Genomic DNA, 22,409 nt, shown 5'->3' with positions numbered 1-22,409 from the left:
GAGAGAGAGAGAGAGAGAGAGAGAGAGAGAGAGATTTGATTTTTAAAATCATGTTTATTCATAAAAGCCAAAGTACAAGATATTCACGTTGACACAAATCCAAGACACGCAAAAAAGGAATTAACATCTCAAAAACAATGGTAGGGTTTTCAACGTTTTAACATTTATCAAACTAAAAACACATTTTTAAAAAAGCAGACAAAATTCAAAAAACAATGACTGTAACCGTTCTCCACAAACATCCTTTTTACTTTGCCATTAGTTTTAAGTGGCCAAGATTGGCAAGCTTCTGTTTGCGATGGAACGTGGAGCTGAGTCACTGAAAGGAAAGAGTCTGCAAACACTGGACTCTGTTATTAATGGTATGTAAATTAATATAGTAATCCAATCACACAATGCTGTCTTTCTTTTTCTGTTTCCATCTCTCTCTGCCTGTCATTCTGTCTATGTGTGTTTCTTTTCTAACTATTTTTTTTTAAACTGTCATTTATATTGATTGCAAAAATAAATGTTCAAATTTCCTACTGTTATTATTTTGACAGGGAAAGGACATGAAGGAACTCCAACCAAAGGCCTGAAAAGTGTGAAGAAGACAAGGACATCAAATGCAGGCACACAACAAGAAGCTCATGATGGTACGTAATAAAAATCACTTTAGTGGTCATATTAGGAATGGGGTTGTCAAAGCTTTTGTGTTGACGCTTGTGATTGATCTGGAAACCTTAATATCTATTTTTCAAATTAATCATATTCACAATTTTGACCTTATATTGATCAAATGAATGGGTTGTAAGTTGCAACAAATGTTAGTAAAACACCAATAGGTCCCAGTTTGCAGTGCAACCTCTAACTACATAACCAGAATGACTGCTGTCTATGGTAATGGTACACAATAGCACATTCATATATACGTATGTTCACTCTGACCAGGGCTTTTTACTGCATTTTCTTTTCATAGCATCCTTCTTAACTAACCAGAGAAGTCAGTAAAAGTAATTATATTACTAATTAATAATAAACAAAATAAATATGTGGAAAGACATGGATGAGGAATGTCTGGATGCTTATATTGGTGTTCTTCTTGCTGGAGTGTACAGATCTTGCAATGAGGCCACTGATACTCTCTGGGATGCATTGACAGGCAGAAATATTTTCCGGGCAACAATGTCACTTCAGACCTTTCAAATGATATCACGAGTCCTCAGATCTGGCAACAGGAATACCAGAGCAAGATCAGACAAGCTTGCCCCCATCAGGGATGTCTGGGAGAAATGGCTGCAGCTCCTTCCACTGATGTTCAACCCAGGGCCAGAGGTAACAGTGGATGAACGTCTTCTCCCTTTCCGAGGAATATGCCCCTTCCGGCAATACATACCCTGTAAGCCAGGGAAGTACGGCATAAAAATCTGGGCAGCCTGCGATGCCAAAAACAGCTATGCCTGGAACCTACAGATTTACCCGGGCAAAGCTGCAAGTGGCATCCCTGAGCAGAACCAAGGAAAACGTGTGGTCCTTGATATGACTACTGGCCTGCAGGGTCACAATATCACTGGTGACAATTTTTTTACCAGCTTTGACCTTGGACAAGAACTTCTCAGAAGGAGACTTACCATGGTGGGCACAGTTATGAAGAACACACCTGAGCTGCCTGCTGAAATCTTGCTGGTGAAGGACAGGGCTCCTCTTTCCTCAAAGTTTGCTTTTACCGATATCACCCTTGTTGTCTCACACTGTCCAAAAAAAGAAGGAATGTGATTCTGATGTCTACTCTTCACAAAGATGCAGCTGTGTCATCAGGAAGTGATAAAAGCCCACAATTATCCTTGACTACAACAAGAACAAAGGAAGAGTGGACAACCTAGACAAGCTGACTGCCATCTACACTTGCCATCGAATGACCAGGAGATGGCCAGGAGATGGTTGTGTTTTACAACATGCTTGATGTGTCTGCATGTAATGCATTTGTGTTGTGGACCTACATCCACCAAGGGTGGAACTCAACCAAAAAAACCAAGCGGAGAATGTTTATTGAGGAGCTCGGAAATTCCCTCGTCAAGCCACACATTGAGCAAAGCAGGAAGCAGGTTCCCCGGACCCAGATGCTTCAGCCTTGTTCAGACAGCTGCAGAGCTCACCTACCACTCCATCCACATCATCAGCAACACAAGGAGCATGCTCACCGGCATCCTCCTCTGGCAACCCTGCCTCAACACCAACCAGACCATCCACAGCTAGAACCCAATTCAGGCCACCTGATTCTAAAAGAAAGGTGTGTCTAGTCTGCCCAAGCAGTAAGGACAGAAAGACAAACGAATTGTGCTTCAAGTGCAAAAAATATATCTGCAAAGAACACACAAAAAGTGTCACTTTTTGCCACACATGCATCTAAACACACATACACACACACACACACATACATATGCATGTTCTTGCACACAGAGACTTTTACTCTGATTTATTTTTTTATTGGTATTCGAATTTGGAATTTTTGAACATATGTTTGATTAGTTGTTTGACTTTACAAATCTATATTTTGTGTTATGACTTGCTCTGCTTTTCATTTTGTGTTTAAAGTTTTATTGCTGAAAAAACATTTTTTTCCCATTTCCTTGAAAGTAAATGTATATGGGTCAAAATTGACCCGTAACACCATAAAAGTTACTATTAATAATATTAAAATGAAAATATAAATGAAACAAATTTATTCAAGAGATGTGTTCTAATACTCCTCAGCAATAGCCAGGTAACACAACAACCTTTTATTTATTTATATGATTCTCTTGAGGCTCATTTGACCAGTTTTTAAAATTGAAATCGAGGGCTATACTGACACAAAAAGTCCCAGAGGCCCACACCAAAAATATCAACACTAATATTTTCATGGATAAGGAAGCCTAACAATGTAACCAAGAGATGAGAAACAAATTGGATGATAGTTGATTGCTTTTAGTGTATTTTAGATTTAAAACACGGGTCGAAACCGACCCGTTAACATCGGAAAAGGTGACAGAAAGCTAACACCAGACGAAGGATATGCATATGTTTGTTCAAACTAGAGTGTGCTCTTAATTTCCCTTTGGGGATTACTAAAGTATACTGAATTAAATTAAAAATAAAGCAGTTTGCTCCTGAGGAGTGGGCCAAAAAACCTGTGGACAGGTACAGAAGTCTCATTGGAGTTACAGAAGTCACCCGATTACAGTGACTGATTCAAAAGGATGTGCAGCAAAGCATTGAGTTAAGGGTACCATCATTTTTGTCCAGTTGTTTTTTTTAATAATAATTCTGTTGAAGCCCAATTCAAAAGCAGTGTCTGACTTTCACTTGTTCATATTGAGTGTAGCCGTCCATAGGTGTTCACCACCACAGAGTGGAATTTCTTTGTTTTTCTTTTGTCCTGTTAAAATGCTGTAAATAGTTTGTTTTGACGTTTCCCTTTGATTCAGAGGAGTGGCGACATCTATTGGCCAAATTTTGTGTTGTACTGAACAGCTGCACTAGTTATTAGTTTACCTGCCTAATTGATTTAAGGGTGTGGCGAGGTTTGCTCTGTTTGAAGCTATCTACACGACAAATGTAGTAAACAGTGGCAGAAAGAGAGAAGCTGTGTGATCAGAAAATAAAACAACTAACTCCTCCTAAATGTCGAGGCAGAAAGCGCACACGGTATGTTTGTCTTTTACTTTGTGTGTACAATATTCATGTTTGTATCATATTTTTGTACCAATAAGATGCCCGTGTTTGTAATACTTCATTTCAGTTTTTCACGGCGTTTGCCTATTGCCGCAAAAATAAATGCTGGTCAAACATCAGTCATAGCGTGGCTTCTCTGTCTCAGAAAAATAAAACTTTGGGAGCAGTTACATTAAGTAAAATTTGTATTATTACCTTTGTAAATTTCTCATTATTTCAGTGACAATGTGTGCTTATATTTCTTTAAAAAAAAAAGGGTAACAACAATTTTTCATGTCTGTGTGTGTTTTTAGCGTATGCTTCATCAGATGGAGAACGGCTATCTGCCACAAGCTCATCAGTTCAAAGGCGAAAGAAGACTGTCAAAAGACGAAGACACGATGAACATGACGACGACTGGTAATTCCAGGCTAATTAACACAAGTTGTGTCAACCTTGGTATTTACATGGTTTTTAATGTCATCTTTCATAAAGAGGTGCCACATTCATCTGCAACATCACTTGTAAAAAGACAACGTAAGACTGCAAGGAGACAAGATGATGAAGATGGTGGTGCTGATGAGAATGATGCTAGTGCTTACAATGATCAAGACATTGAAAACACAGGTAACTTTTCTAATTATTTGAATTTTTTTTCACTCCACCATTGTTGTGTTTCTGAGATGTAAGCAATTTAATTTGACTAAAACATTCTGCAAAATTGGAGAGTTGCAACAAAGCACCAACAGTGGGCTGCAAAAGGTGATCTTAGCAGAAGAAAAGCATGTTGATGGCAATGATGATGACTATGATGCAAGTGATTACAAAACTAGTCCAGGCACTGAATACACATTTAATGTTTTCTGTCTGACTCTGATCCTATTACACTGTAGTTTTGTTGTATTTAAGATGCATGATGATGGTTTGGATGAGTCTATAACATTGGCATGAGTAGCAAAGGTATGGCTCACTTTATATTCTTACTCTTACTCACTCCTGCTCACTCAGCTCACTAACTTCAGGAGTTACAGCAGTTTTTAATTGGAGCCTAACCAATATAATGGCTGTCTAATGAAATCGGCCAATTATAGACCTTTTCAGAATATTCGACAACAGCCAAAGTTTTGCCAATGTAATACCACTATATTCTTAATTTCTCATAAAGCAGTAAATGCTGTTCGGTGTCAAAGCTACACAGAATGATGACACAATGAACGATGGCGGGACATGTTGTTGAAGCGTCTCTGAGCTCTACTGATGCTGTGTGTGTGGATTACTGCTGTGTGTATAGTTTCTGCTGTACTTTATCAGAAGGGGGAAGGAAGTGTAAGAAATGTGTTGCTTGTATGTTTCAACACCACTCGACAACTATGAAAAATGTCACCCGCTGTGTGCATCTTTTGCATCAGCTCTGGCCAGATTAATGCAGAAAACTGCCCACATTGCTCTGCATCATTCGTTGACCATACGATCATCCCACAGTGTGGTTCAGTACGTCTCAAGCCAAATGTTCACAATGGCTGGAGGAATACAAAGAAAAATTGAGGCTTCACTTACTCAACCACACATAATTTTCACATACGAAGGAGTTTACATGGCACAAGAAATGCTTGACGGAGAACCACATCAGTGTGTTCAGAAGGTGTGAAAAGAAAATACCTTAAGACCAGATTTGTATGAACAACCACTAACAATTCCAGCTTTGAAGAAGTGTGTGTTGAACGAATCCCAGGTCCTCAATCAGCACAAAGAGCAGAAATCAAGGCGGTGGCAGCGGCACTTGCAATCTCACAAGGTAAAATGGTCAACATTTACACAGATTCGGCATATGCACATGTTACAATACATGTAGCTTTAAGTGAATGGCAAAGAAATGATTTCCCGACTGCATCAGGCAGTCCAATCAAACATTTTGAGGACATTATGCATTTAAAAGAAATGTTAATGTTACCAACAGCAGTTGTTATCGTCAAATGTAAAGGACATTCAAAATCGAATGATTGGGTTGCAGCAGGAAATGACGCTGCAGACCGTGCTGCTAAACGTGTTGCAGGGTACCGGCCGGCACTCCAACTCTCTGTCAGTGAAGCTGAGAATGACCAACGACAGTGTTGTGATTGAATGTGAGTACATGTTTTAACCACTGGGGGCAGCACCAGTTGGTAAGCGGTTTGGATACATTGTTTTTAAGAGATAGAGGGAGACACCTGTAGAGAGAGATGCACGAGTGGATTAAAAAGATATGACTGGCTCCGAATACGTCCTCGTCTTTTCAAACACAAACATGACATGGTACCAGGAGTAAACTGTACAAGACGACATGGATTTGAAACCGCCGGAAAGTTTGAAACTAACGAGGAATGTCGACGAAAATTGGCACACCTTCAAGCAGCAGTTCCACCTGTATGTTGCAGCTTTGGGACTCGAGGCGAAGCCAGAGGCAAGAAAGGTAGCGCTACTGCTAACAATAGCAGGGCCACAGGCCATAGAAGTATTTAACACGTTTGTGTTTGACGATCCTGGTGATGAGGACAAGTTGGGTGCAGTGCTGGGCAAATTTGATGGTCACTGTTCCCCAAAGAAGAACGAGACGTACGAGAGATACGTGTTTCGGTCTCGTACACAGCGGGAGCACGAGGCCTTCAATAGCTTCCTGACGGATCTACGGCTAAAGGCGCAGTCCTGCAACTTCGCAACGCTGAAGAACTCCATGATCCGGGACCAGATTGTCTTCGGCGTGGAGGATAATAAGGTCAGAGAGAGGCTACTACGAGAGACGGAACTGACACTGGCGGGGGCCATTAAGATCTGCCAGGTGAGTGAGCTGTCCCACAAACATGTGAAGACGTTCAACGAGATGTCTGCAGTAGCTTCAGCGCAAGTGAGTGACAGTGCAGCAGCGGTCGGAGCAGTGCCATATCAATGGAAAAGACATACACAGACCCGGCCTGCACAGCAGTCGGAGGAGGTGAAGATCAGCTGCAGGCGTTGTGGCTCGCAGCACAAGACCAGACAGTGTCCAGCTTTTGGTAAGCAATGCTCCAGCTGCCAAGGCAAGAATCATTTTGCTAAGCAGTCCTTCTCCAAATGAAGAGAGGGGAAGAAAGGAAAAACTGTAAATCTATTTGAGGAGCCTGATCTCAGTGACATGTTCTTTGTTGGTATAGTTAATTGTGAAAGTGAACAAGAAAATAATAAAGACAATGGAAAAGATGTCACTAGGGAAGATAAATGGATAGCGCCAATACTGATAAATGGGACTGTAGTCATCATGAGATTGAACACTGGAGCGAAAGCGAATCTCATAAGCATGTGCGACATAAAGGCAATGAAAAATAAGCCACAAATAAAGAGGACTGAGTCTGGACTGAAAGACTACAACGGTCAGCCACTAAAATGTTTCGGCACATGCAGGCTGAGTGCCACAGTAAAAGATAAAGTACACCACCTGTTCTTCTTTGTCGTGAATGAGGGACGTGAATCACTTCCAGGTGACAGAGCCCCTGAAGAGTTGGGACTGGTAAAAAGAGTGTATCGCATCATCCCAACCACAAGCCCAGTAAATGACTCTGTGGACACTTCTCAGAACTTCTCAGATGTGTTCAAGGGTTTTGGTGTTTTGCCCTTCACATATAAAATACAGTTGAAGGAAGGTGCCCAACCGGTTGTGCATGCAGCACGCAGAGTTCCTGCTCTATTGAAAGAGGGCCTAAAGAAAGAGTTGGACAAGAATGATCAAGTTAGGAGTGATCAAGAAGGTTAATGAGCCTACAAACTGGGTCAACTCTATGGTCACCACAAAAAAAAAGAATGGAGAGCTGAGGATATGTTTGGACCCTAAAGACCTAAACGATAGCATAAAGCGTGAACACTATCAAATACCCACACGTGAAGAAATCATCGGTGAAATGTCAGGTGCCAGGTATTTCACAAAGCTCGACGCTACACAAGGCTTCTGGCAGCTGAAACTGGATGAAAGCAGCACAAAGTACTGCACCTTTAATACTCCCTTCGGCCGGCACTGCTTTCTCAGACTGCCTTTTGGAATAAAATCAGCACCTGAAATATTTCACAGAGCGATGGAGCAGATCATTGAGGGTCTGAAAGGGGTTTGAGTCTACATTGATGACATCATCGTATGGGGTCCCACGGTTAAAGAACACAATGAGAGACTGCGCAGAGTGATGGAGCGTGTCCAAAAGTGTGGACTAAAACTCAACAAGACTAAGTGAGTTTGGCGTTCAGGAAATCCTCTTCCTTGGAGATAAGCTGTCTGCACGTGGTGCTCAACCAGACCAAGGCAAAATACATGCAATACAAAACATGCCAAGGCCCACTGACAAGACAGGCGTGCTACGCATCATGGGGATGGTCAATTTCATAGGCAAGTTCATTCCCAATCTAACAGCAAAGACATCATGCATACGTGAGCTTCTGCACAGGGACTGTGAGTTTAAATGGACAACTAAACATGAGCATGAGTGGCAGCAACTTAAGAACACACTGACCACAGCTCCAGTGTTGTCATTTTATGACCATACCAAGAAAATTAAACTGTCTACAGACGCTTCCAAAGATGGCATTGGTGAGGTTCTACTCCAGGCTGAGGGTGAGCACTGGAAACCAGTAGCCTATGCGTCCAGGGCTATGACAAAATCTGAATGCCGATACGTTCAGATCGAAAAAGAATGTTTGGGGCTGGCGTATGGTTTGGAGCGTTTTCATAACTATGTGTATGGCCTGCCATCTTTCACAGCTGAGACTGATCATCGACCACTGGTGTCCATCATCAAAAAGAATCTGAATGAGATGTCTCCACGGATACAACGACTAATGATGATGATGCAGAGGTACGATTTTGAACTGATATATACTCCGGGAAAAAACCTGGTTCTCGCTGATGCTCTATCCAGGGCAACTGCAGACAACAGTGTGAGTGCAACTGACAAGGACATACAGTGTCACGTGAACATGGTGGTGGCTGCACTGCTGTGTCTGACACAAAGTTGAGACAGATTGCAGAGGCTACAGCAAAGGATGTGGAGCTACAGCATGTCATGAGGAACTTGGATGAGGGATGGGCAGTTGGTTCGTGTCTGCAGTTTTACCATGTCAGAGGTGAGCTTAGTGTTGTCCATGGCCTGCTTTTGAAAAAGGGCAGGATTGTCATTCTGCAGGCTTTGAGAATGGACATGTTGCACAGGATACATGAAGGACATCTCGGCATCGAAAAGTGGGAATACAGCCTCGTCCTTTCAAACACGAACATGACAGATAGATTACAGCAGAAGCTGTTCGAGAATGGCAGAAACAGGCAAGTCCAGGGGAAAGGAGTATGTGGAAGTCGAAAGGGGCTGTGAAGGATGAGGCAGGAATATGGAGAAAAGAATGTAAACCAATCCCGCCGCAAAAACAATTGAAACATTTAATTGCTGAAGCCCATGGACCATGCCATGTAGGGACTGATGAAACATTGAGACGACTCAGTCCCTGGTGGCATCCATTCATGAGAACAATTGTGAAAAGTGAACTGCAGGACTGCAGTGTTTGCAGTAGGTATAACAGTATGCCTACAACGATACCACCACAGGGAGTTCATGATCTGGACGTGAACGCTCCTGGACAGGTGATTTCAATGGATTTTACTGACATGATCAAACCGGTGTCAGGCTACCGGTATCTGTTGGTGACAGTGGACTCATTTTGAGGGTGGCCAGAAGCCTATCCCTGCAGAGCAGAAACAGCTGCTGCTGTTGTGAAACATCTTGTGAATCATTACATTCCAACTCATGGGTTTCCTAGTAAAATTCGATCAAACAATGGAACTCATTTCAAAAACAACCACCTTCAAGCTGTTGAAAGTATGTTAGGTTTGAAGCATCCAGGAATGCAAGGACCCCCTGGTTTACAACAACTAACGATCAATTTTTCCCATCTCACAGAAGCTCAACCAAAAGCTCCAGAAAGAACGAATGTGTGTGAATGTGTATGGCTGAGAGTAATCAAACGAAAATGGTCTGAACCTAGGTGGACAGGTCCCCACCAAGTCACTGAGCGAACGGGAACTGCAGTCCGGTTGCTAGGAAAGGGGGACACCCGGTTTCACCTGACATCCACCAGACCTGCAAGATCTGCCACAGGATCTGAACTTCCTCCACCAAAGTCAAAAGAACAAAAAGTGGTGACGACCACTCAGGACAACGGTCCCAACTGAGGATATTGTGTGTTTGAGCATCGGCTCCAACTGAGGACATTGTGTATTTGAGCATCGGCTCCAACTGAGGACATTGTGTGTTTGAGCATCGGCTCTAACTGAGGACTTCGTGTGTTGAGTCATTGAGGACGTCGGTTGTTTTGGTGTGAGGTTAGTGTCTCAAAGGGTAATAATAACTCCCGTGACCTAACCAGGGATCAGGTGAACTGTGAAGGTTAAGCCTGAGGCCCTGAAGCAACTCGCAGAGCTGAGTCAACTCAACCCAGAGGAAAAGGTGCAAGACCTCACTCTTACCTGCAAGCAAGAAAGCTCGATTTTATGCTTGAACTGCATATTACAGAGTGCTTCACGACTGATGGACAAAGCATAAGTTGGACTGTTCGTGTGGAATCATTGCCCGACAATAATTAAAGCAACTGTTGGATGTATTCTGATAGTGTTATTCTTGTATTGGTCTGTGGGTTTTCTCTCTGAACCATTCAAGGCATTGCCCAAGAAGCTCTACCTACAAATGAGGTGGTTGATATTGACATTTGGCCATCACAACATGACGGACATCCCTTTGCTCTCAATATTTGGTACCACTATGCATATAGTTATGTTATAATTGTTATGTATGTTCCCTTATGCCACACTCCTCCCGTCAGCCCCCTTTATACGGAGTCCGCATGACTCCTGATACGGCCCGGTGCGCAGTGCAGCAGTCACTTATGGGACCCTGTACTTTTGCTACCAATATTTCTGGAAGATTGGACAATGTTTTACAGTCTTTTAATAACTGTTTGATTCATCCCCTTGCGTATAACATGACGGGCAAGCCCATCGGTTATCGTGTGTATCTTCAGAAAACGAATCATTCGGTGTGTTTGAACAGCACAACGGGTCATACACCTGTCGGCAGACTTGACTATCGATATTGCAACCAGGTATTTTCCCTGTTGCCGTGGGATACGCGGTGTGCCCTAACACCCTTGCTGGGCATCATGTGGTTGTGTGGAAGACATGCCTATAATACTTTGCCCTCGCATTGGACAGGGTTGTGTGCGCCAATATGGGTATCAGATCATACTGTGATTGTCCATCACCCCTCTGAGGCTCACCAACATCATAGGTGTTATCGCCGAGATGTCAAAAAATTTGTACCACCTACATTTGCCCCCATGATCCAAAGTGGGGAAGCAATGTGCCTGCAGAGTATAGATACTGGAGTCTAGGAGATCATATAACCCACTCTTTGTTTCCTGCAACTGGGATTGGAAAGGTGGCCCTGAGGGTTGAGACAATTGACTATAGATTCAACTCTTTTGGGAACATGACTATTGATGTAATCAAAGGGTACAACCGGGAAATAGATGCCATGAGAATAATGTTACTGCAGCATCGTATTGTCCTTGATCTTCTCACTGCATCTGAAGGTGGAGTATGTGTCCTTATCAGCCAAACCTGTTGTATTCATATCCCTGATGAAATTCATGAATCAATTGAACCTCATTCGAAAGGATTGGAAAACTTGCGTGATGCAGCTGCACAAGATAAATTATGTTATCCCTCTTTGTGGGACTAGTTAACTTCTGGTGCCTGATGGCATATTTTGTTGACATTCCTCATGCCTGTGATTGTTGTTCTTGTATTAATCTTGTGCTGCTTTAGCTGTGTTATACCGATGTTACGGTCGTCTCTTATGAAGGCGCTCTCTCCTGTTAAGCAATTCTTTCTCAGTGATGCTAAACCATTGGCTGACCCTGATCCTGCTGGTGTTTTTGAATAAAATTCGTGGTCGAACTCTTTCGAGTCCAAAAGGGGGATTGATGTACATATATGATAAATCACCACTGCATTAATGATGTATACGATAAATCACCACTTCACTAATTGTGTCCTCTGACTGAAGAATTATGTTGTGCAGCAAGCGTGTCCTTGAAATAATCTTGCAGGTGCTAGATAGTAGAGCGGGCCTGCACAGAACATGTAACAATCGTCTCATACAGAAAGTGTGGATATGGAAAACACCTTGCGTTGTTACCTTCTGATAGGATGAGAGTCAGATCACCCCATGTTTAGTTGACACCCACTAGAATGAATATAAATATTGTGTGTATAATATGATTCTTTGCACATGAGCTTGGATTCTTCACCTGTAAGACTTCTGTGCCCGGAATATTCGGTAATAAAGCTTCGAAGAACTTTTCATCTGTTTCCAGTCTTTTTTCGTGACCAACATTCTAACTACCCAAGATTAACGAACACAACGAAGGATAATGAAGAACCAGAGTTTTTAGAGAAGAAAAATTCTTCAATACATATGTAAAAAATATGCTTTAAACAGTCTTAAGCTTCTCTGTAATGATCTAGTAATGATTTCTCTCGTCTAAGTAAAGAAGTTTTGGATCTGGACTATGTAAAATGTGGTCTAGACAAAGAGAAAAAATGTCCCTGTATTGTTTTCTACTTAATACAATGTAAAAGTTTTCAAAATATGACAGTGGGCTTTGGATAGCATATACGGTTTACTTACTTTTCTTCTTCTCATTATGCCTATATAGAAATTGAATTCTTGAAATTAATGAAACAACCACATCAGAACAACATGACATGATTCTGGCCGATGTGGTTTCCAATGAGCATCTTTTGATAACAGGTCAAACAACTGGCAGTTTTTCCTCTGCATGGACACTGTCCTCAAGAAGGATGCAGGACAACGTGTTACCATGGAAACATCAGTACACAATGTCTTTACTGTTAACAAGTTAAAACTTCTTTAAAAGTTGTTTTTAACTGTCTTGGTTCAGAAAACTTACACCGTTAAAAAATGCATTATAATTATTGACAAGAAATCATGTCAGATATCTTCACATACTTAGAATCTTAATTCGAAGACAAATGCAATTATATAATACAACAATATTAAATAAATTTAATAAATGTTAGATGAAATAACTGTGATTAAATAATAAAATCTAAAGCTGAAAAAAATATTTTTGAAACTATGTTTTGCTGAGAAAATATTCCAAAATACTCTACCTTAGTTTTGACGTTCACTCTTCTTAGTTCTTCTCACAATCTATCACAGTTTTAAAATGTCCTTCTCATGTGGGTCAGTTGAAGTGTTCTTGGGCCCCCTCTGGTGGCCATAGTCTGGGTCTAATGAATGCAGCACTGTTGAAGCCGCTTATCCTATACATTGTGTTCAGAAAGTTCATGTGATTCGGCCCTAATTACTTTTTATCACTTCTTTGTCATTTGGATCATATGGTATTAACTTTCTGTCAGGCAGGTCATTAGTGAACACACAACTAGACACCTCTGAAAGTCTTTTGCAGAGACATTTCTTCCAGCTAAGGATTCTGTGTGGAGTCAAGTATCCAGTGGACACCTGGGTGAGGAGGTGAAGTCCATAATGTGAAGTTTTTCATTGTCATTTAAAGAAACTACAATGGTTCAATTCTACCAGTACCACAACTTAAATAATTGTTTTCGTACTCAAAGGTTTATCTGTAAATCACATCATTTATTTGTTTGCAAATTCAGCTGGCGATTCCAGCTGACGCCAACATCAGGAAGAAGGAACACAAAAAGATTGAGTAGTATCAAGGGTTGAAGCAGCTGGAACAGATGTGGAAGGTCAAGGCTAACCTGGTCCCCATGGTAGTAGGAGCACTTGGGGCAGTGACCCCCAAACTGGAAGAGTGGCTCCAGCAGATTCCTGGAACAACATCTGAAGCCTCAGTCCAGAAGAGGCCTAGGAACAGCCAAGATACTGCGCAGAACCCTCAGACTCCCAGGCCTCTGGTAGAGGACCTGAGTTTGAGGATGACACACAGATACCAACCCTACAAGGGTAAGAGGGACATTTTGTTATATAATGAAACCTCGTAAATAGATGCACTTTCTCATCTACTTGAGGAGGAAGAAAGAGAAAGGAGCAGCATGAGGAAGAGCTGGAAGCCAAGGCCCTAGGGAGCAACGTCCAGGGCCAACAGTGAGGGGGCCCACTGGAGAATCAAACAAGACACCGACCACATCCAACACAATGATGACTTGGAGGAGGACAGGTAAGAGCTATATTCACAGGCACAAACAAACGTCGAAATATGGTGAAACTATGAAAACAACTCATAATTGTAGTATTCTGAGAAAAACTTTTGCAGAGGTCTGAGGAGGTCATTGAGGCTGGGAATGCCATGTGTTTCTGTTTGGAGAAGAAAAAAGCTTCAAAGGGGAGTGGAGGATCTCATGGCTGATGACGAAACGGTGAACTCTCAAGCAGCTGGCATTGATAAAAAATACAAAAAAAGCCCTGCTTATTTGTGCTATGCAATCACATTGTTCACAGGTGTTTATAATCTCCATAATAAAACAATAATATGAAACCTAGAACATGTTCCATGACTGGATGAACAGAAAGACATCATCATAGCAGATGATGTCCTGCCCTGTATTTATTATATATGATCATCCGACTTAAACAATCTTGCCTCTCTGCAGGAACAAACCCTCCACCTAAAAGAGGCACTCAAGAGCTAAGAGGATTGAAGGAGCAGGTGTCTGAGGAGCTGCCTGAGGCAGGCAGAAGTAGAGGCACTCAGAGCTGATGGATGCCTGTGAGAGAGTCGAGCTACTGAATACATAGGTGAGAAGAGAATACCAGTTTTATGACTTGGGGAGAGGACCGTAAGTCAGACATCCATGAACTCTGAACTATTTATAAAACGTCTTTAAATGCAATGTATTACTGTATGTGTGTTATTATACTGTAGTTTTCTAGTTCTTTTTAATCGTTATTGTTACTTTTTTCTTATTTTGGTAAACAATTGACTTTACCACATTGAATATTAAGTATAAGAATAAGAGTAAGAATAAGAATATCTTTATTCATCCCACAGTGAGGGATGAGGGGGTTCAAACCTACATAAATACATACATACATTGGGGCGGCAGTGGCTCAGTGGCAGAGTGGGTCGTCCAATGTTCCAAGATCGGTCGTTTGATTCCTGCTCCCGCTCAATCACTTCGGAGTGTGAGCTGACAGGGGGATGCGTCAGCTCACCTCGCAAGCACGTCCGAGGCACCCTTGAGTAAGCGCCGTCCCCTTTACAAGTTTCTCATTGGAGGAGCACCATGAAGAAGCTGCCTGCTGCTCTACCTCCCCCTCACCTGCATTCCCACAGGCCCATTGTGTGTGTGTGTGTGTGTGTGTGTGTGTGTGTGTGTGTGTGTGTGTGTGTGTGTGTGTGTGTGTGTGTGTGTGTGTGTGTGTGTGTGTGTGTGTGTGTGTGTGTGTGTTTGTGTTACAGGCCTGCACACACAATATGTAGATGCACACAACTACGAACCTGTGTGTAGAGTGGACTCTTAATTTCCCTTCGGGAATAATGCAGTTAATAACATTAAACATCAAGTTGCATACATACCTACATGCGCATGTACAGATATACAGACTAACAATTCAATATTTAAAAAATTTACAGTCACCACTGTACAATTTACAATTTACACTTGCACCTAAAAACTACCAACTACAAACTACATTGGTCAACAGATTGTGTGCGTGAATGTTGATTTAAAGCTGCAGGATCCGTTATATTTAATTTGTCAATGATTTCAAAACTTGCGTAGTCTAAGAGGTGTCAACAGTATCTACCATTTCCATTACACTACAATCAATGTAATCTCTTTTTAAAGTCAATGTTTTGGTTTACATTTTTGGGGGGTGAAGAGTCTCATCTGCTTTGTTTCCAGCTTCAGTAGGTACCTGTAGGTGATTTTTGTGAGAAATACCAACTCAGCACCAGACAGCTGACATAAATCACTGTATTATTGATTTTCTCTCTCTTTTTTAATTACAGGAAACAAGTCTAAGCTCCAAAGAGGAAATTGATCACAGATGTCCCATTGCAGGGTGAAGTGGAAGATGCCAATAAAGATGTTCATGATACAGAGACAAAAACCAAGATGTCAGTTACTGATGTTGGCATTATATTACTCCAAATTAAATCTAACATACTGAGACTAAAACAGTAATAGTGTTTGAGAAAATCTGGTTACCTCTATGCTATTGTCAGCTCTACCTCCATTGTGAGCACAGAAAAGGTTTGCGTGATAATGTTGGATTGAGCTTTTAAATCCAGACATGTGAATATAACCCCGTGTTTCACACTGATGGCTAATTTTGTGATACAACAGTTTGGCTTCTACTGTTTCAACAAGAATGCAAGGTGTGGACTGAAAAGTGTGACGAAAAGACAAAAATAGGGACACTCACAGGCACCGCATAGAAAATGTCCAAAATGTGGGATCATTACAGAGAAAGGAAACGTAGTGCTGTGTGTTGTAAATAAAATTAGTGTTTTACAATAGCTTGTTGTCCGTGCAACCTGTGTCTGTCTGAGAGAACCCAGACAAACACAGGGAGAACATATAGACTCTCTTTACAAGTAACAGTTTTTAAAGAGCTGTGAAAGAACTATTGATCTAAAAACTACCAACAGAAATATATTCCTCATCACTGTAACAGCAGCGTGTAACTTCTTCTGTGTTTTGTATCAAACTATTGGCTCCAGCATGTCTTCTCTGTTATCTGAAAGCTGCGCATCAAGGCTGCAGAACGTGGGATAACACTGAGTGTGAAACATGACTGTTGTCTTTATTTCTTGTGGCGAGGCGCTGTCTGTGCATTTGACCTTTCTGCAGATGTATTTATACATTTTGAGGTTGTATTGTAAAACTCAGAAAACATCTTCACTCGTTGATCTTTATTCATCTTACAGACAATACGTCTTGTCATTACAATCACCATGTTGATCATACTGCCTGACATAGCAAAACATATGGGTCAAAGGTGACTCGAGAAAGATTTATGTTCTTTATCATTGCAATAAATTAATGCCATCATTCAGTAGTCTATGTATTCCTCAGTTAACTTGTTTTTGAGCATCATAAATTCTTATTTTATGTCGTACTTTCTTACCCTGCTAATGCACAACATGGATCACACAGAAATATACCATATCTATATTTCATTTATGTCATTTTTTCAGTAAATATGTTGTATTTGTTTAATGCAAATTTTCATTTTCTTTGTTTTTGACTTATAAACAAGCACAACTTTTGTATTTCTACATCATGTGCACAAACTGTGTCGGGAACATATTTCAGAGCATTTGACAGGAACCTGTGAAATTTGTTTCCAAGAAACAACATATGGAACGTATTCACCTCATCTGTTGGTCTGCCAGACATTTCACAGCAGAACTTCTTTTACACATCTGATACATGTAAGTCTTGTTTTACGGGATGTGAATTTTCCCTGTCCTTCAGGTGATGGTAGATATCTGTGTTGAGTAAAGCCAAGTTATTTGCATGACTGTGAGGAGCCAACCATCCAACCAATGCCCAAATGACTGTAATGTGACTACATTCTCTGGGGCCAGCAGTCCATAGGTGAAACTTATGAGTTTGAAAGATTGTCGTTATAACTTATAAATGTTGAGAAGAACCCCAGAATGATCCAGTACTACAACAATGGTTAAGATGGCTAGCACCTAAACATAAGTGGAAAACATGGAGGTGGCCCATGTTGCTCTGATACAATATGCTGAATATTGTTACCTTCAATGTTTACAACACTACACAAGGACTTGGGAAAAGAGCTTGCCATATATGAAGAGGCTTACGGAGGACACACCCAAACTCCAAAAGCACATTATTGAGGCAATGGGAAGATGTGGGTTAAGAAAATAAAGCCCAGCCACCACTCGGCCACAGAAGGACATCAGAGGCTGAGGCTGAGTGGAAAAGAGAGGAGCGCCATCTGCACACTTACCAAGGATGGAAAAGTCAACAATTGGTGCTCCCAGTGCACCAGGCCTATGTGCATGGAGCACAAACATGTAGTGGTCAATTGTGAGGCATGTAAGAGTTGAGATGCAATTTGTGTTGTTTGGCTCTGATGATGTTTATTTTAATAATTTGGTCACATGTCAATAGCTTACAGTAGCTACACTGCAGTTCAACAGTTATATAAGCTGTTATCAGAGCTATGTTCCTGTATAATACAATGAAAATAAAATTGCTGCAAGTATTAAATGTTCAGACAAATTATTCATATCAAGTCATTTTTTGCTGTGTAAGGACCAGAATATCAAAACAGACATCAAGTGGTTTTCACACTTGGATGGACCTGTGGTAATCAAAAACAAGATATTTAATGAACGCTTAGACTAGTAATCATAAAATAAATTGATTTCAAACACTCAGCCAGCATGAAGTGACCCATATTGTGCACCAGATGGTTAATTAATTGTTAAAGCACAAACTGTTTCATATTTTATTTACTTTAAAAAGGTTAAAGCAGAACATACAAGATGTGAGTTTTGTTAGTGGAACAGAAGGATCTCCTACCGAACGACAGAAACTCAAAAGAACAATTTGTGTCCTTCTTTTGTACTCTGTAGACTACTGCATGGATTTAATGAACACAAGGGTTTCATTTTTAAAAATCTGAGCAAAAAACACTTTTTTGATCCAAAAATCTTTCTAATCTTCTTTTTTTAAAAAAAAAGTATCAGCTGCCCAGATTTAAGAGAACTCTTACCAGTCATGCAATAAACACACTGAGTCGATTCAAAGAAGGTCTTTCTCACAATGCACAGTGCTGTGGTAACAGCAGCTAGGGGGCTCCCTTTAACAAGCAAAGAGGCACAAGTGAAGAACGACCAATATTGACTGAACACCTGGAAAATGAAAGCTTTTTCTATTATTAGTCACAGGTTGAAAATGGAATTTGTTTTACTGTTTCAGCCGACTATTTCTCAGTGTGAATGCTGGCAGCTCCAGTCCTGATTGTCACAACAGTCACACATTAGTCATTACAATCTGCCAACGCTTAATATTACAGGTCAGCCAGAGGGCTACTAAAGTAATTTAGTACTAAGTACAGGGCAGCATTATACAGACTTTATGTAAGATACTATAAAGTGTGCTGTTGTTTCTGACTCAGGGTTTTAGTGGAGCCATGACATTGTGGAGCAGGTAAGACAGAATTAATACTAGTGGGAAATATATAGCAAAAAAAACAACTGCAAAATTGTATTCCCTGGGTAAAATTCATTTGGATGCTGTTCTTTGAATTGAGTTTTTTTTAATATTGCACAAATGCAAGCAGTATAAAAATAATTAAGATAACATTCATTAGAACCCGCTGCAAGAACAAAAAAATGAATGCACCAAACTTTAACCAGTACAGTACTGTCAAGTTTTACCGTAACTTTGACTTATTTGATCGCTATGGAAAGTCTCTAGATTTTGAAATGCTGGAATGGATTTGAAGTAGCCTTCCTTTATCTTAGCATGAAAAACAACTGTGTGAAATCAGTCATCATCCAACAGATTAAGGGAGAAACATTAAGGGAGAAAACCACTCAACACTGTCAGTTGTTTTACTGACTGTCTTTGAATGGTGGCTCCACAGTTCCGTGACCCTCAGTGATATCATAGAGTTGGATGATGATAAGAGACCGTTGCAGGTAAAACTGTACATTGTTAGGCCGTAACGGTAACAGAGGGGTGGGAAGGTGATCAGTTTGAGTAAGTTCTATGGAATACTGATTATTATTAACATTAGAATTTTAACAGATTGGTCCCAAAGAGACAGCTGTGCCTCCAGTCTATGCTTTTTATTTAGTTTGCAAGATGTACCATGTCATTAGATTAATAATCTCACAAAAATATCACATTACACTTCATTTATGACTAATTTGGTTTTCATTTCATTTATAGCTACTTTACTTTCCTCCTATATTGAGGATCCTATTGATCTAAAGAAATATGGATAGAAATTTAATAAACTCTATTTTAGACATGTGACAATAGTCTAAGAAAAGACCATCACAAATATCCGGATGAGCTGAAAATGTGCACAGATCACGAGTATGGCTTGTGACCATTGTTTCTTAAATTAAATACACTTAGAGCTCAGGAGCAGGAGTTCAGGGTCAATCTGAAGGCAATGCTGCCTTGGTGTCCATGTAAGAAGGTCCTTCCTCGCAGTGACCCCAAAATAGACTTTATCTTTGAGGTGAAACAATTCAATGAGTGACTTTACGCCATAGAGATGCTGTCATATCTGTTAGCATAATCTGTTCTTTGGTTAGCTTGTTTCTGAGTTCCTGACATGCTTCACATCTACTTATCAGTCTCTCAATGTCTTTGTCAATGCCAGGTCACAATCCCGTCTCGCTCGCATGTCTCTTGCATTTCTTAATATCAAGATGACCTTCGTAGATCGTATGTAGTGTGTCCTGTAAAGGTTTTGTGGAATGATGAATCCGTTTTGTCTCAGTAGCCAACAGGTCCCCCGTTCTTCACGTTTGGCGTTACCTGCTGCAGCGCCGTATCTCTTTGTTTTATTTCTTCAGGTATTTGCTTTGACTTCGTTTCAGTTATAAGAAGTACAGCAGACACCATGTTCATATGGTGTTGAACATCCTCTCCCATCACGATCACCCCATAAGAAAAAGTTCTTGCACGAGTGCAGAAGCAAATCAGGTGCTGTCCTGAGGGGTAGATGAGCTCCAAGTCATACCCCTGCATTTTTATTGTGAGCAGTGAATTCTTGAGGGCGGATTTATTGACTGTGCCTTCAGACAATCAATAATTAGTCTTCACAGTGAAGAACGATAGGCCATATTTAAAATGATGGTATTTCTGACTTCAGCAGCCAATTCCATGTTTGCTGCCTGCTGGACAGCAAAGAGGTCCAGCCTGTCTCAAATCAAGAACCATTGAAACGGATGTTAGATCTTATGGCCTCTCATAAGCTGGTATACAAAGAACACCAATGCAAAGTCCATCAAATAAGCATGATTTAACTTCCACCCCACCATCATTAATGAAACAGCTCTCCTCAACAATAAACCATTTCCTTTATCCTAAAAAACACACCCACTCAGAATCCACAGTGGAACAGTGTTATAAGATGCTCATATTTCTCAAAGACGAAATCAACGCCATCCAATCTTGGCTCCCCACCTCTCCTCCCACTTTGTCATCAGCTTGCATACAACCTACAACTATCAGTGGATTTGCTGAAACCACACAAAGGGAAGTTGAGGACTCTAATAATAGGATGCGATCATCCACCGATGCTGTGGACTCTGTCCCAGATAAAACATGATAAAACATGCCGGCCATTACTGTCTGATCATGCTCCATTATCATTTATAACTGCTATTATCAAACCCCATCTGGACCCAATGCTCCTTTCCAATTACCAGCCCAACGTCCCAAGTTCCACTCTGGTTTTCACTCTGCCCACAGCATGGAGGCAGCGCTTCAGACGAACACCAACAACTTGTGTGTATCTCTTGATGCTGTTTGCCCCTACTTGCTCATCCTTCTTGACCTGACTCCACGTCCATCAGGAACCTCTCTTTGACCTTCTGTTCCTCCACATCAAACACAGTCTAGAGTCCATTAATGCAAATTTACTGGACAGTATTTTCAGCTTTAGATGCTGAAGTTCTCTCTGGGAGTGACCAGGAAGGATAGGATCAGGAATGAGTACATCAGAGGGACAGCACATGTTAGAGGTTTTGGAGATAAAGTCAGAGAGGCCAGACTGAGATGGTTTGGACATGTCCAGAGGAGAGATAGTGAATATATTGGTAGAAGGATGCTGAGTTTTGAACTGCCAGGCAGGAGGCCTAGAGGAAGACCAAAGAGGAGGTTTATGGATGTAGTGAAAGAGGACATGAAGGTAGTTGGTGTGAGAGAAGAGGATGCAGAAGACAGGGTTAGATGGAGGCAATTGATTCGCTGTGGCGACCCCTGAAGGGAAAAGCCGAAAGGAAAATATGAAGAAGATGGTTTTGAAAGCTATTCAAATACTGTAATTCAAACTGTTTCTCAGTCTGGGAGCAAATTACCTATCATGTGTCTTATTTTTAAGAGAACAATGAGCATCAGACTTATTCAGTACAATGTCCATTTTATTTATACACCTCTATAACTTTTAGGCCTTGGCTTTAGAGAATCTTCTCACAGTTCAGCTGGTGGTGAACACTTAGCTTTTTTACTGGAGGTTCCATGTGTTTGGGTCATCCCTGTATGTTTTCATTCACTATAAGAATGTTTTTTAATTACTTACTTATGGTACACACACACACACACACACACACACACACACACACACACACACACACACACACACACACACACACACATACACACACACACACACACACACATATGCACACGCACGCACAGACCACTATTGACACCTTGGGGTGGATAGTGCAATAACACTTAATCGTTTTATATTATGTATTTTATTTTCATAAAAACACACTAAATTAGAGACACAGAACACTTAACAGGTAGAGTTACTGTATGTCTTAACCAGTCACTCAATATTGCATTATAAGCCTTAATCTTGACTATAAAACACCTAATTTTATTTTAAACCCCACAGCTTAGTGTTAATATTTTAGAGGACTTTTTTTGTCAACATGTGCTGATCCATTTC

At 40.9% G+C, this 22,409-nt stretch overlaps 1 long non-coding RNA gene and 1 pseudogene across 1 annotated transcript; both read left to right on the top strand.

Annotated features, from left to right (window-relative positions):
* Nucleotides 1–113: 113 nt before the first annotated feature.
* Nucleotides 114–12,054, top strand: LOC137588195 (uncharacterized). Its single transcript, XR_011034029.1, has 5 exons — nt 114–362; nt 543–635; nt 3,987–4,092; nt 4,168–4,299; nt 9,700–12,054. It is a non-coding gene; the product is annotated as an uncharacterized lncRNA (long non-coding RNA).
* LOC137588205 (piggyBac transposable element-derived protein 4-like) lies at nt 1,042–2,279 on the top strand (annotated as a pseudogene).
* Nucleotides 12,055–22,409: the final 10,355 nt, after the last annotated feature.

Source organism: Antennarius striatus, chromosome 21, assembly GCF_040054535.1.
Source record: "Antennarius striatus isolate MH-2024 chromosome 21, ASM4005453v1, whole genome shotgun sequence".
NCBI classification, from domain to species: Eukaryota; Metazoa; Chordata; class Actinopteri; order Lophiiformes; family Antennariidae; genus Antennarius; species Antennarius striatus.
Note: the sequence above shows the minus strand (reverse complement) of the source record. Positions and strands in the feature narration are given on the sequence as shown.